Source organism: Aythya ferina, assembly GCF_964211825.1.
Source record: "Aythya ferina genome assembly, chromosome: 2".
Classification (NCBI taxonomy): domain Eukaryota; kingdom Metazoa; phylum Chordata; class Aves; order Anseriformes; family Anatidae; genus Aythya; species Aythya ferina.
The window spans coordinates 157,681,005-157,696,874 of record NC_140297.1 but is presented as its reverse complement, the minus strand read 5'-3'; the positions used below and the strand labels follow the sequence as shown (position 1 = coordinate 157,696,874).

The 15,870-nt window shown below is 49.8% G+C and overlaps 1 long non-coding RNA gene across 1 annotated transcript; it reads right to left on the bottom strand.

Annotated features, from left to right (window-relative positions):
• Positions 1 to 10,457: 10,457 nt before the first annotated feature.
• LOC311432773 lies at positions 10,458 to 13,965 on the bottom strand. Its single transcript, XR_014690318.1, has 3 exons — positions 13,884 to 13,965; positions 13,229 to 13,332; positions 10,458 to 12,783 (listed from the first exon to the last, which is right to left on the bottom strand). It is a non-coding gene; the product is annotated as an uncharacterized lncRNA (long non-coding RNA).
• Positions 13,966 to 15,870: the final 1,905 nt, after the last annotated feature.

The following is a 15,870-nucleotide window of genomic DNA, read 5'->3' as shown; positions in this document are numbered from 1 at the left end:
CCCCCACACAGCATGACACGTTAGGGATGAGCCAAATACTCTATTATTCTCCTTATTTTGGGTTGATAAAGGGCCAAGGCTGAGCTGTCTGTCTCCATCCTTTGATTTGTCTGACCTTTTCCTTCAAAACCCTGCTAGATCACCCCAGTAACAGCAGGGCCATGTGGAGCTGTGCCCCCAGAGCAGGCTCATCCCTCCCTTTCCTGGAGGATGTGCCAGAGACGGGCAGAGACAGCATCCCCCAAGAGCCTGACACCCCCAGAGCCTGTAGACCTAAAGGCTTTCTTCACGTTGGAAAGAGAAATTACCCCAGTCACACAGAATCACAGAATCACAGAATTTTCTAGGTTGGAAGAGACCTCAAGATCATCGAGTCCAACCTCTGACCTAACGCTAACAGTCCCCACTAAACCATTTCCCTAAGCTCTACATCAGGCAAAGTGTATACAGGGAACAACAGCTCTCATTTAATTGCTTTCTCCTAATAGACAAGTGGGGAGAAATAATCTTGCTGATTAGCTTCTATCTGTGAGGACCTAACGAAGCAGGGAGATGGGAATAGTCCTAAACATGGACCTCTTCCAAAGTGGTAGTGGAGGAGTCCTCCTTCCCAGCTCCTTCGTCTTTTGCAAGAGTTTTTTTTTAAGAACTCCCATATGTTGTATATGTGCATAGACACACACACATTCTCAGAAAGCAAAGCAAAATGTCAAATATTAGTATTTGAAAAGTGGGTCTGGTCTTACCAAGCAAAATGTATTCAGTCCTGAATTTTCCCTTTCAATGCTTTAAAAATGGTTTATTTCAAAATGCAAATTGACCGAACGTCTTAAGTGCAAAGTCTCTTATAGACCCAAAACCTAAAATTTTTAAGCAGAACTTTGAAATTCCCTTCCTATCCCCCCAAAATGTTCTGGAGATGGGCGAGCCATTCAAACCCACTCTCCCTAAGAAACAAGCTTCCCCTGACGTAGAAACAAGTTTCGTGTTTTCTGCCAGTGAAAAATTAGCATTGAGGGATTAGCGTTGATGAAAAATTAGCTAATTGCAGTTTTGGGGCTCAGGGCTTGTGGGAACAGGGACATGGGGCAGATGTGGAGGAAGGGGCAGCTTGATCCTCCACCGAGGATGGGTGATGGTCTCCCCCTTGCAATTTGTCCCCTGGCAGGGGAATTTGGGGCAGATCCCAGCAGGATAGCAGCGGCGCAGAGCAGCCCGGTGTCTTGACTCCACAGTGCGAAGCTGGATATGAAATGTTGTGAATGTTCTCCTTTCCCCTGGAAAAAAAAGTGCCCTTTCAGAGCCTGATGGGCTCGATCCTTCCTCTCACACCAAAGCCTCTGCAATTACTAGGATTAAGCTTGGAACAAGCAGCCTGTGTTACCCCAAAATGACATTAGATGTCACCCATGCACTGCATTTACTGCCTGTCCTCCTTCCCTGGTCCCCACGTTGGAAAGTCATGGAAAAGCCCTTTCCCTCCCCAAAATCTGAGGTCTGACCATCGAGTGATTCAGGTTGGGGTGGCCCTCCGGAGGTCTCATGGTCCAGGTACCTGGAGATAGTCCCGACAGCAGACGTGCTGATGGCCCAGGATCTGACACCTCAAGGGGGAAGAGGGGATGGGAAAGGGATAACTTACTGCCTCAAGCCATGGCCCTAAACCTTGGGGTGCAGCAGGATGTATGCGGCTATAACCCAATAGAAATGGGATTTTGGCTCACAAGATGGTCAACAGCCCAGATATTTACCTCTCCATGAAGTCTGTGAGCTGGCACTGCTCATGTCTGGCATCCTTTGATGGGGACTGAAGGGTTTGGAGACAGGACCCCGCAGGGAGGCACCCCAAATTCAGCAAGAAGAGCAGGAAACTGTACGGGTATCAGCTATTCCAGGGACAGGATCACAGCCAGTGAGGACATGGGGCTCACCCCCATGTTGTAAGGCAAGTGGGGTGCTCTCCAAAACCAGGACGGAGCCAGCTGCAACCCCCCCGGTGCTGTTTGGGTGCTGTCCCAACCCTACACTGGGTGGATTGGGACATCTTCCAGCATCATCTGGGGATGGTGGGAGGAATCCTGGCATCCTCCAGCCCCGCAGAGGACTGAAGGAGGCCGACCTCATGGAAATCCCCTTCCACGTTCCCGGCAGCGGTGTTTCCTCTCTTGCAAGGGCTTGTGGTGGTGGCAGACGAGGGGGAGGCACTTTGGGGAGCGTGTTTACAGAGCTCCTGCCAAACCACAGGAAGTCCCAGCTCCTGGGGATGAAGAGCAGGAGGAGGAGGAGGAAGAGGAAGAGGCCAAGGCTCTGTCAGCTCCTTTCCACGGCCACCGGCAAACGAAAGCCAGAGCACTGCGCTGCTGCTTTGCAGAGCCATGTAAGAGGCAGGAGGGGCTGAATCCTTTTCTCCTCGCTGTTTTATCTCAGAGTAGCTCGGAGGGTGAAAGCTGCCAGCAAAAGGAGAGAAAAGCACCTGGGAAATTCATTGTTCTTCCACCCACATCTGCTATTTGAGCATGGCCAGGGTAGCTTTGCTCAGAAACCGGAGTGCTGGCAGCTGAGGGCAGACCCTTGTAAACTAAACAAAACATCTCACAGCAAAGAAAACTGGTATTTATTTGTCTTAAAATCAGCCTGAACTGATTTGGATATGCCATTTATTTGTTGCATTCCTGTTTACTCACCTGTGGGTTGTTGCCTTACGTGGTTCTGGTTCTCCCAGTGTTTGAAGGGCTGGAAGCAGAGCAGACCGAGCACCTGAGGGATCTGCTGCCGCAGCCACCACTCCCAGCCCTGAGATGTCTCTTGCCCATTGAGGCTTCCAAGGTCTTGGGCAGAGGGCTTGAAGATGCTCCTGCTTGATCAGAGGGCACTGGACACCCTAATCAACGTATTTGGGACTGGCAAAGAGCTCTTGGGGCCAGGCACTGTGGGACCTCCTGCTGGCAGCTCTGGGTGGCCTTGGTTGCATCCTTGATGAACACCATGGTCTTGGCTGCATCCTTGATGAAGACCATGGCCTTGGTTGCATCCTTGGTGAAGACCATGACCTTGGTTGCACCCCTGAAGACCACAAAAACCATGCCCTCATCATATCTAAAAGGAAGCATGGCTCAACATTCACTGGAGGAGCACTCCCTGTCCTCACCATTTGACTTGCTGAGCGAGGACAGATACTCCACACCCTGATTTATCTGTTCACATCTGCAGGGGCACAGACAGGCAGAAAAACAACCCACCTCCTGAAATATTACCTCATGCTGCTCGAGCCATTAGGAACTGCAAATTAATCTGTAACAGACTGGATTTAAGAGCGAAAGAAAAATATAACTTCATTTGCTGGACATGCTATTTCAGAATGAATAATACTGCTCGGTTTTAATAGCCATTAAACAGCCAGGCTCAATAAAAAGAAAAGAGCAAAGTTCCCAAGAGATTTCAGCTGACAATGAATATCATACTGAATATAGGCAGGAATAAGAGTTATACTGGCATCGTTGCTGTGCTGTAGTCTATATAATTAGTACTTTTCCGCACTCCTTTTTGGCAACAGCTTTATCAAATCCCAAATGTCCACAGTGAGTTAAGACTTGCTGGAGCACCTTGCAGTCAAAAACTTTGCTCAGGCTCTCACATCCTGCAGCGTTCGTAATCATTAATTATCTGTATGTGATGCTGGTTCCCAGAAGAATGGCCTCTCCTATTAACTGAGCCGTATTTAATCTCAGGAGAATTCAGGATGTATTTGTAAGAGAAATTCAGCAAGCTGTGCCAACCTTTCTTTTTCTATTACAGTGAATTTTTACATCACGAAGACCTCTGTGATAACCCAGGGGGGCTGGACTTCTCCTCCTTAAGCTAAAAACCCCAGTTCTTCAAACCTTTCCTCCTACATTAGATTTCCCAAGACTTCCTATCATTCTTTTCCCGACTTAGAGCACGGTGACAGAAATGCACTGCCCCACTTCCAAGCATGTAACTTTGACTTTCAGGCTGGGCTATGTGCTTGTTTACACCTCTCAGCATGCTCTCTGCTCCCTCTAGAAGAGGGTGGATTTCCTGACTCACATTCGCCTGGTAACCCATTGCCCAAACCGGTTGTTCCCCATTCTGTATTTGTGCAGCTGCTGCTGCCTTATTCCACCCCGTGTCTCTCCTGACTGAAGCTCACTCTAGTCTTTTTTGGCTATTCCTCCCCCGAGCTGAAGCCGCCCTACATCCCAGCTTCATCCTCCAGTGCCATTCCCAGTCTTCCTCACATCCTTCAGATCAAATAAGGCTCCTCTCTAAGCTCATCCACCCTGCAGAGCCACAATCACCTTCCCCTTCCCCTCTTGGAGGCCACATTAATGAGCATCCAAGCCATACATTTTAGATGGTTTAGGAGAAAATCAGGGATGAAAGCCCTGCTGGATCCAAGGCACGTGGCATCTGCTGCTTCTCTTCTTTCCAGAAGGAGTCTCACAAGGAGAATTTGATGGAAATCAAAGTTTCTTCTTGACCAGACCCATCTCTTTGGTACCTATCATTTATTTGTAAAGAGGTCATTTGATGGCCTGTCCCAATTTCTTGCTTCTTCTTTGTAGAGCTGTATGTTTCCTACTGTATTTCCCCTGCTGGCTCTGTTAAACTCATTTTACTGTGCTTGTACACCTCGTATTAATGGCACTGTGCCTCACCATCCCTGATCCTCAGCACGAAACTGCCCCATTACTAGGAAAAAACCTGCCCAAAACCCTGTTCAACTCTATGATAAATATTAGCACTGAGAGTGTTGGGGTCTCCTTCCTAACCCCAGCCCATCAGACCCCAAGAAAACCCTTAACTTAAAGCACACAACACATCACCAGCTTCACCACTGGCTCATGTAGCTTTGGCTCCGGCCCATAACATTGTCGGGTCTCAACGTCTTCATCTGCGGGTTCAAAAATAGCCAGCGATGCTGGGAAATGGAACAGGGAATTCATTTCACACCTGTAAAATGGATTTGCATCCGATGAAGGATTTCCAGGCCCCAAAGGGAAAGCACGTGAGCCAAATTCTGCCCTCAGGCTCCGGAGTCCTGGTCAGACCACAGTGGCTGGGCAGAATTGGGGCTCTCAGCTGTGACAGGTTGTGATAGCAGCCAGCAAAGCGCCTTCCTTTTACCCACCCACCTCCCCAAGATGCTCTTGGAAGCCCCCTTCCCCAACAATTAAAAAAAATAAAGGAAAATAAGGGACAAGGCTAAGTGGGTGCCTATGGACACTGTCTACTCTCCCAAGACCACCCAGGTCCAGCTTGGAGGTGTGATGCAGAAGAAGCACTTCTCATGGAGGTTAAGGAAATTTGGATGAGGATTACCAGAAGTTCCCTATCTACCCTCCACTGGTCCTTGCAATGTCAGCCCCCAGGGAGGGAAAAAGCAGTGGGAATAGGTTACAGTGCTTTATCCACGCTGGGAATGACTCATGTCCTTCGTGGTGGAGAACCAGGAACCTGGGATTTCTTCTGTGCTTCCAAGCCAAGCTCATACCCCCATCCTCCTGGGAGGGAAACCGTTCCCACAAAGGCTGGGCAGAGGTGCAAGGGAAGTACAAGTGTGGTGGAGGAGCTGCAGGTGCCACGGTCCCCCCATCTGCAGGGTGCATTAGCTGCCTGATACCTGGTGATGTGCCAGAGACCTGGGGCCTCTTGGGGATTTCAAACACACTCAGCTGAAGCACTGATGCTTAAAAGCTGGCTCCCTAGGGTCCTTATACACCAAAAAAAAAAAAGAGGCAGAGCATCACTCCTGAAGCTTCTTTAAGGATCTGTAAGATAGCAAGCACGAACCCTGTCTCCTTGGGTGTTTTTTTTTGTCCCTTTTTTTCTCTTCCTTTGTGGCAAGTTATTCTCAGTCACGACAGGGAGGAATCAGAGCTTACATTCCACCCACCCTTCAGCCGAGACCTGCTTCAGGCTGCTCAGCTCTTCTGAAGGGAGACAAAATCCATCCCAAAGCCCTCGGTGCCAGAAGATGGAAGTGTTCCAATGCAAACGACGGGACAAATAAGCCGGCCAGCGCCAGCCCTCTGTCATTCAGCCTCCTCTCTGAACCGAAAAGCGAAGCAACTCCCAGAGGTCTCTCCCACTCCGGGCATGGCTTTGCAATTATAAATTATCCCAAGATTATCTCTGGCCCCAGCGCTGCCGTATTCACCTCCCCTGTGCTTGCTGGGAGATTAATTGCTGCTGCATCAGCTGCGCTGCGGAACAAAAGCTGGGGATGCAGCAAACTCCTAATTACCGCCATCGTTCGGCGGCAGCAAGGGCTGATAAATGTAAAAGTAAATAGGTGAGGAAACGCTTTTTGTTTTAACACGGTCTGTGGTTAACGGGCACAGCCCGCTGCTGGGAAGGACATCGGGATGAATGGGACCAGCCACTCGTTAGGGTTGTGTTAGGTGGGGGAGCGATGCCCGGAGTGGATCCCTCGTGGCATCAGCAGGCAGCAGCCAGGTACCGGGGGGTGTTTCTTGTTTCTACCACATCCTAGCGCAATTTTTGGTGATGCCTGGCTGTAGCATCCATCCTAACCCCTGATACCTTCCTCTCCCGTGCAGTCTGGTGGCCTCATCTGCATCGCAGAGCTGATGGGGCATCTGCAACCGATGGGGCATCACCGTGTCAGGAGAGGCTACAGTGGTGCCCACATTTGACCTCCTTTCCCTGGTGGATCTCATGCCTCGTGTGAGGAAATGTGGATCCGTTTGAGGATACTGGTGCTACTGGTGCCCATTCTGAGCTTGCTTTCCCACTCAAAATCCCTAATTTTCTCCTGAATACCCCACCTGAGCATGAAGTGCCCAAAAGGAGCTCCATCTCCCTTGGGCATCAACAGGAAAAGCTCTGGTCTGCAGAAGCCACCATCATCATCTTCAACTGCGGTGGGAACAAGCAGCAAACCCACTGCTCCTCTCCGTCTCCAGGCTGGAGCAGAGAAAAGCAAAGCTCCACGGGGCTGCTGGAAGTTTCTAGACCCCAGTATCGCTGTCACTCTGGTGCTGTGGGATTTCCATGCTCCTGGAAGCATGGCGAGAGCCCGGGCCCCAGGGGCTCAGAGGAGACACCGGGAGAGCACCGCGGCCCCGAGCGGGAGCGGGCTGGCAATCCACGAGGCTTTCTCATGGGATTTCCTCTCTCCCTCCTGGTTCGGTTTGAGCTGGAAACACCATGAGAATGACTTTCCTCCTCGCATTTCAGCAGTTTTGCTTCCGGGCCTGGGCTAAACAAGGAAGTGCAGAGGCGTGGGAACTGAGGGGAGACGCAAACACACGAGAGCGTGGTCTGAACCCATCCAGCCCTCCCCGTGCGCCTCTCTGCCTGACCCGCCGGGGCAATCCTCCTGCCAGATTAATTCCTCCACCCGGCCTGACGCCTTCAGGTGGAGGTGGTTTTCTCAGCTGTCCCTGAAAGATGAATCCTGCTGGCTCTCAGACACCAAAGCAGCTCCAGCAATAGTCACATGGATTGCAGCGGTGCAGGATGAGGACATTTGGAGCAGAATTTTGATGCCCAAAGCCTGTGGACTCCAGAGCACTTGGACACGGGGACCAGACATCCGGAAAACCTCAATCCTTTTGTTGTCTGCCATGAGATGGAGTAAAAAGGCTTGGCTTCTCAATGCACTTGGTCTCTCAGCACCCCAAGAGCAGGGAGTATTTCAGGTGACTGAAGTGAAACCACAAAACAGTTCAGGCGAGGCTGACCCTAACCTCCAGAACCAAAATCCCTTCCCTGACGCTAACCAAACAAGGTGTGCCCACAGCAGGCACGGCACGTAGGGATGAATAATGCTCCTCTCACCCCTCGTGTATGTCAGAATAAAGTTCAGCCATCACCACGGGCTAAGGCACCGCACAAGGGAGGCTTAGACCAAGCACGCAATACCTCGAAGCTACGAGGAATGAGGAAATGGAAAGGACTTGTTCCCACCCCAACCGACTCGAGGCACTGCTCCTTTCCCATAAGCCTCCACCAGATTGGCAGGAATATCTCTTTAGGATTATGGGGATCTGTTCAGGAGCTCAGAGGTTAATTGGAGCAACACCCTCGGGTGTTTACACGCAGAAAGGAGGGGACAGCTTCTGCCAGTAAGGTCATGGAGCTACTGAGCACATCCCTCTGGAGCATTCGGCATTATTTAATTATTGCTGTACGAATAGCTAATGTGATTTAAAGTATTCAAGGTCTCTCAGGCTTTGCAAGAGAAACAAGTCTTTTTTTTTAAGGACCTTTCCCAGGGGATGGGTGTAGCAGCGTTTTAGCCCAGCAAGCCCTGTCGCAGCACTGAGCGCTCAAAGCCAGATGACTTTAGGGTTTCTGGGCAGGATCTGGCCCAGATCGTGGGCAAAGCAGCTCGGGTGCATCTCAGGTGCTTAATGTTGGCATTAAGAGTGCCAGCACCAGCCAGGACAGGGCTTAGGGACCTGAGAGGTCACTTGCAATCCCACCTGAAATTCTGTGCACTGCTCAGCACCAAGGGGTCCCCGTCCTCCCAGAGGCCTCTTGCTGAGTGCATTACACCTGAATTTGAGCAGTGAATTTTGAGCAGGCAGGGTTAGTTCTGGCCACACAGCTCTCTTCTCATCCTTGATGATGCTACCTAGCACTGCCATCACCTAGCCAGGCTCTGCTGCCCTCTCCTCTACAGCAAGCACCATCGTGTGCCCGCTCTGCACACTGGTCTTAGCTGCACGTGCATCCCCAGAGGCACGTGCATGGTTTCTCCATGTCCTCAGCTCAGAAGAAGCACAGCCCTGGCCAACAGCCCTCCTTCCCTGCCTGATAAAAGAAGCAAGGAAGGTAAAGACGAGGCCACGAGCCGGCCTGTGACTCTGCTCCCTGCTGGCTCCCTCCCATCTGCCCTGCCCAAGGCGCTTTTCCCCGTCACGGTCTGGCACATCTATTTCAGCTCTCAAATTCAGACGACTGTCACATATCACGGGGAACAAGAAACAGATTCCCACTGGTGAAGGAGGGTCCTAGGGCAGCGTGGCGTCAATGACGTGCCCTTGAGGTTCAGAGGAGGAGGACCCGACTGCTTATTAGTCCCATTTCCCAGCTGGAAATTTCTAGGGATAACCTAGCCAGGGAATTCTAGGGAAAGCTTTCAAAAAACCTTCTAGTAATGCACTGGGAGAAGAAACTCCCCAGCGTTAATGCTGCTCGTTGCACAATAAACCACGTGAACCACTGGACATGGATCCAAAACATCAGGAAAAATGCAGGAGCGTCTCTACATCCTTCTAAAAAATCATCTCACTTTCAATGATTGGCATTAGAAAATAGAATAGAATAGAATAGAATAGAATAGAATAGAATAGAATAGAATAGAATAGAATAGAATAGAATAGAATAGAATAGAATAGAATAGAATAGAATAGAATAGAATAGAATAGACCCTTTTCTGGGATAGATTACACAATCTCTCCAAGTCTACCTTTCAGCTCCGTTTCCCCTGATTCTAGGATTTCCTCATTACCTTGTGCTAGATGATTTCTGTCTTTGAAAGGACTCAAATTCACAGATTCATCCTTATTCCATCCCCCTCCTTGCTCCTCTCACAAGGCCTCTTCTCCAGCTTCCCCAGTCAGCGTGAGCTCTCAAGCATCACATCATGACCTCTCAGCATCACAGGGTTGAGCTATTTATTTTGCCCCTTAGCACTTCCATTCCTTCAAAGATGCTTTGTCTCGGAGGACAGGAAGGACAGCAAGTTGGAAGCACGAGGTAAGGCCACAATTGCTCCTCCAGAAGTCAAGCACATGCTCGGTGGCCAGCTAGATAATACCTCGCACAGTCCTGCCACAGAGAGCTAGGAAATGAGTCAATAGCACCGTGCTGCACCTTCACACTGGCAGGAAAAAGAGTCAGGGATGAAGGCGAGTCATGAAATCAGAGCAGCATTACTCAGCATGGTCAGCTTGTCACAGCATCGTGTGATCGACCACTTGAGTCACAGGAGAGGAATTCATCTCTGTTAAGTTTATGCACCTAAAGCGCAGTCTTTTATGCCTGGCCACACGACTTCGGTTTCTTTTATAGCCTGTGATTCATCTGACCTCTCTCGGATACTGCTGAGGATTGAATCATGCTCTGGTTCTTCCTATTCCTCTGCATCAGAAATAAAGGGAGCCGACAGTGACTAGTTCATCTCAAGTCAGACATCTCACTTTTAGGTGCCAAACTAAGAGCAAAGGAATCCCACTCTGGGTATTGTCATTTCTCCTTAATTGAAGGGCTTAAAGCTTTCAAAGCAGGAGGACAATGACAGTTGAATTTGTGGTTGGGCTTTTCATGCCAACATTCAGAGACCGTTCCTCCCCTGCCAGCTTGCTCAGCTTAATTCATGGGAATGTCTAGAAACAGGAACCCCTGGAGCCCAGCAAAAAGGAGCCCAGCTCTGGCATTTGTGTGAGCAACCCGTCCTTTATTATTTGAGAAATGCCAGCATTGTGCAGCAGCTATAGGCAACGGGGAGCCTACAGAGGCTTCTTTGTCACAAAGACCCACGTGCAAAGCTCCATGTGGAAGGTGCTCTGCTGTTTCTGCGGTATTTCAGGTGCAAAGGCACAACGCACTGCTGGTTTCGGGGGTGTTTGAGGAGTTTATAATACATAAGGAATCTGCCCTGAAATGTCATTTGGGATGGGAGGGATTGGAGAGCCAGGAAAGACAGGGTAATGCTGGTTAATTAAAAGATGTGTTAATTAAAAGATGATAAGTGTGGTGCAAATCCTCCTGTGCTCCAGGAAGGACAGGAGCTTGGTGGCAGCTGGAGTGATGGGGAGAGCCACGGGAGTGCGTTTTTCCCCCCAAAAGGACCCAATTCCCCTGAGAGGATCCTACAGCACCACGAGCCGCATGGATGGAGGTAAATTATTCCTCAGCCCCTGGAGGTTGGATCCCTGGGGAGATGAGGTTTCCCTCTCCGTTAGGAGACGGATCATAGAGGAGTAGAAATGAGGACCTCATCATTTCAGCTTTCCACCCCCAGAAGCGTTGCTTGCACAGGAATTTGAGGCACAGCAGAGTGAGGAGGGAAGGAAAAGGCTTGGGCTGTGCCCATGGGCTGCTCTCAGACCCCAGGGGGCTGCAGCAGGGCCAGGAGGAGAGCACTGGGGAAGGAAGTCTTACGGCAAGGTCGGACAGCAGCTGTCTCCAGGAATGAATCCAGGAGCAGCATCCTCCTGGGATGGGCCAGGAGGATCTTGCGTTGACTGCCTGCCCTTCCTGAGTTCGGGAGGAAATTAATCTCCCACCGTGGGCTTCGGTTTATTTTTACATTGCGAGTGAGCCCGAAGGGAAAAAAAAAATCATTAAAAAAAAAAATAAAAATCTATTCCCTAAAAGGAATAGCAAATTTCACAGCGAACTAAGGAGATTAGTCAAATCCCTGTGACCGTCAGCAGTTTCACTTAGGTCAAAGCCTGGCATAACTCAATCTCTGTGAGAATGGAGAGGAGCAGCTCGGACTGCCCGGCTCTGCAGGCGGATCAGCCTCTCCGAAAGGGTCCTTCTGCAATATCTGGAGGGAAATGTCCCTTCTGCAGCCCTGGAGAGGAGAGGCAAGCAGTCAGGCTGGCCCAGAGCTCAGACAGTGAAAGGGAGCGTTATCTCTTGCAGATACCACAGGGAGACCTTCCAAGCTGGGAAGCAGGAGGGGAACCAATTTCCCAGGCTAGGAGACATCAAAGACTGTGTGAAACCTTCCGAAAATGCTCACCCTGAATTTCTCATGCCTGGGTGGGCACATGGGATGACTCTCCATAGGGTCAGGGGAACGGAGACAGCGGGAGCTGTCGGGTTCTGATTTGCCTCTTGCTCTGGGGGAGAAAAAGGAGAGAATTTGGTTCCAAAGCTAAAAATAAAGACACCACCCGCAGGTTTGGTTTTGCACAAAAAAATTGGCCTGAGTGAGGTAACCTAGGGCCCTTTCTGGATGAAATCATTCCCATCCCCTGGCCAACATGCCTGCGCTGATGGGCTCAAAGAGCCGTCAGCCTTCCAGGCTGTGCATCCAGCTTCATCCTGGGGACCAGCAGGAGCTGTCATGCCACCACCACATCGCACACAGTGAGCGGAGAGGTGTCGGAGAAGGAAACCGACCCTTTTTTTAGATTGCTCCAGGGACAAATGGGGCTTTCAGCTCCTAATCCAGGGATTTTAAATATATGTAACCCTCTTGGTGCGACAGTCTCCCTCCCGGTTATATGAGTACAGATGGTACTGTTTTAAATTGTGTCCTGAAGCCAAATAAGATGGGAAAGCCCGTGGTGTCTGCAGAGAGGCTGGAGGCTCTTTGCAATTGTTTCCCTTTCCCTGATAAAGCTGCTGGTGTGGTTTTTTGAAGAAAGTAGCATTTTTTTTTCGCAATTCTGAGTTCGCCTCACAGGGCAGCTCGTTCTCTCTTTGTGGCTTCTCTGCCATTTGAACCCTTTCAGTAGTACCAGCCCTGAGGTTTTCAAAGTCATGAGTCAGGCACTGGGAAATCCTTACACTGATTTAGAAACTACAAGATTCAAAACAAAACAGCCAAAGACAAACCAAATGCGGGGACTTTCGAGTTGCTTCTGGTCTTCGAGCCTAGTGTTGAGAGTGGAAGGGTCCCATCGCGGTGCTGCTGGGCACCATCACACCTGCTTTTCCATCTGCTGTTTCTTTTCTCGTGCTATGAGCTCTCTGGGGCAGAAAGCATCTTCCTGTCCCGTGAATAGGCAGAATTTAGCACAAGGCAGTCTTCAAGCAGGAAGCAGCCTCCTGGGCAACAGGGGAATGAATGAAAATCATTACAGTCAGCTGCTTCACCTATGAAATACTCATCTGAGGGGAAAGCTAGACAGCAGACAGGATAAGGGAAGGCAGCCAGCACCCTTGGCCACCACAGCTGCCGGCATTTTCAGCTTTTGTATCAGCTCCTGACCCGGTGAGAGCTTTGCTGCAGGAAAAAAAAAAAATACATAAAGAAAAAAGAAAAAAAAAAAAAAAAGAGCAATAAAGATTATTCTAGTTCTGCCTGTGTCAAACCACAGTCTGCATACAGAAAAAGACATTCGGGTGCTGGTTTTAGTAGCAGACATTGTGGGAGCCCCTGAAAGCCCTCTCTGCCCAGGTTCCCAGTTTGATTAGTGCTGTTGGAGCAAGCAGGGCTCCCAGAATTTATATCTCTGAGGCATGGCACAAAAGGAAAAAATGTGGCCCTCACCTCTGCAGGTGCAAAAAGCAGATCCAGAAGGATGGGGTGACCGCATGGCTCTGACCTCCATTTCTGCTGCAGATGGTCTCTTCCACCACCAAATGTCCCCGATCCTATGATTAAAGCTTATTTTGACCTTTCTTTAAGGTCTGGGAGCATGGAGGAATGAGTGAGGAAGCCCGAACGCTCTTGCCTGCTGCAACAACCTGACCTTGGAGGCAGAAATGCAAGAGTGAAAATGCAAGAAAGAAAAGCAAAACCTTCAAAATCTTTGATCCGCACACAGGAGCGGGATGAAAATCACAGTAGTGCCTACTTTGCAGATCTACCTGTGTCAAGGCTGAATGTGGATCTGGACCTGTGGGAATAATAATAATAAAAAGGGAACATCCTCTGCTATTTCCATAACATGGAGCTGACCAAAAGCATGAGTTGGGCTTTGCCCCCAGGGAGTGCAGGCTGGGCAGAGGTAAGGGCCCTTTGCTCCTGATGATCTCACCAGTCTGACATTTCTCCTCATGCATTTCCCCATCCTCCAGCCCCCCCAAAAAAAAACCTAACTGGAAGCACACCTTTCAAAGTAACATTTTCCAGATTGCTTTGCAAAAGGTGAAGCTGGATGCGATTTTTCAGCAGGGCTTTGGCAGAAGCTCGCTGCTCTTACCTGGCCCCTCGGCGTCTGCACCCCGACAGATTCCTCCAGCAAATCTCCAGCTCCTCTCGGCTTTGCCTTTTTGTGGTGTTTGTTTCTTTGCCCTTTTTAAATAAACCATTGGCAGTTACTATGGTAACACGCCTCATTCCCTCTCCCTCCTCCCTAAAAGTCTATTTCTATTTAACAGGCTTTTAAAAAGGCTCTATTTATACTTTCTTTTGTTATCCTGCCCCTGCTCCCTTGCAGCCAGCCAAGGGCAGGCGCGGAGAAGTGCAGGCACTAGCCTCTGTTACTAATAATGGCCATCCATAAACACGAGAGCGAGCCGTGGGGATCAAAGCTGTGACCTTCATCGGGAGATGCTCCGCTCCTTAGGCGAACAAAAAGGAAATCTGAGGCACGACACACGGCGTGCTCGGGCGGAAGGCGATGCTAGCAGGGGCCATCGCCACCTTCCACCCTCCAGCATCACATCGAGAGGCTGCAAGTCCTCCTAAAAAGGCCAGCAGGCGAAAAGCAGCCTTGCTGTCACTGCAGGCAGCTACCACCTTTCCTCCTTTCTCACCTTCAGACATTTGTCTGCTCTGCTGGTAATTGGATAAAGGGAAAAAGAAGAGCTGTGCTGCTTTTTTTTTGCTTCCCAGGAGGCAAAAAGAAAGGCTCTCTCCTTATGCTTTTTCATTTTAACTCTCAGGGCTGCTTGCAAGCATCAAGGCTTACTTCCTTAAGGCTCCTTATATCATTTAAACGTGCAGGTTGCAATTTCTCTTAACCCTTCACAGAAGCTGTAGGTGCCCGAAATTTTTACCATGGCAGCTTTTCTGCTATTGTCTTTCAGGCCTTTCTGCTAATAGAAAACAATGGGTGTGAAACAGTCCAAGTCCCATTTGGTTCCTTTCTCCATTGAGAGGTTTCACTTGCACGGTCAGGCCGGTGCCAGAAACCACACGTTTTTTGGTCATCTTTAGGGTGTTCCAGGAAACATATTGTTGACAGAGCTCGATTTTTCAGTAGGAAAAGCAAGCAGAAGAAAGACTTCCCAGCCCTCCCCTTCTTCCCTCCACGTAAAGACAGCTTTCGGGGCTTCTTTGCTGCCAAAGCGTGACCCCAAATATCACAAAACCATTTTCCTTCTCACTCCCCAGCCTGGCCAGCACGAGAAACTGTGACGTTCCTCCAGAAAGGGTTAAGATGTCTAAAACTTCAGCCTCAATAAGCAGCCAGCAAAAGTGTCCTGTCCCCAGGGTAGGCTCAGTGTATGAGAATTTGCTCAGATCATGTAATGTTTGTAACTTGATTTCCTGCCGGAAAGCTTCAGTGGGTGGAGTTTCTGCTGAACCAGACAGAACTAGAATTATTTCCTTCTCCGGATTGCCTGTGCATGTCCAGTCAAGCTCAACTGAATTAATAGCAACCGGCTCGTTTCCCCCACACCCCCTTTCCCATTCACCTCTGGCAGCGGAGGCACGGGAAGTATGCGATAATCCTGCTGCCAGGCCGAGTGCCTGAGGAGGTGGGATGGTCCCACAACCTTCTTCAGGCCCAGCCTTATTTTTTTTTTTTAATATTCTGGAGAAAGGATGTCCTAATGACCAGCCTGCTGCCCTACTGATTTCCTACACGGCCCTGGGAAAGCCCCTTAACCTCTGTCTGCCCCCACTTTCTGTGAAATGGAAAGGAAACTTGTGGGAGGCCTGGTCTCCCTGCTGCCGCTGCCGTTATCAAAGCAAGGCCCACCAGGACCGAAAGCAGAAACTTCTCCAGTTTATGCTTAAAAACCAGTCGCTCTTTTTTTTTTTTTTTTTTTTTTTTTTTTCCTGGAACAGTGCAGACCTGTGGTGGATTGCCACGGAGGCACTTCTGTAAGGGAAAAACAGCTCCCACATTCGCAACTGCAAACTGATTCATCCCTCCCCTGCCTCCGCCACCCCAAGCACCATGAGTTTCCTTCACATCCCTCACCAAGCACAGCCAAACCCCCCTCAGGAAGGCCAGA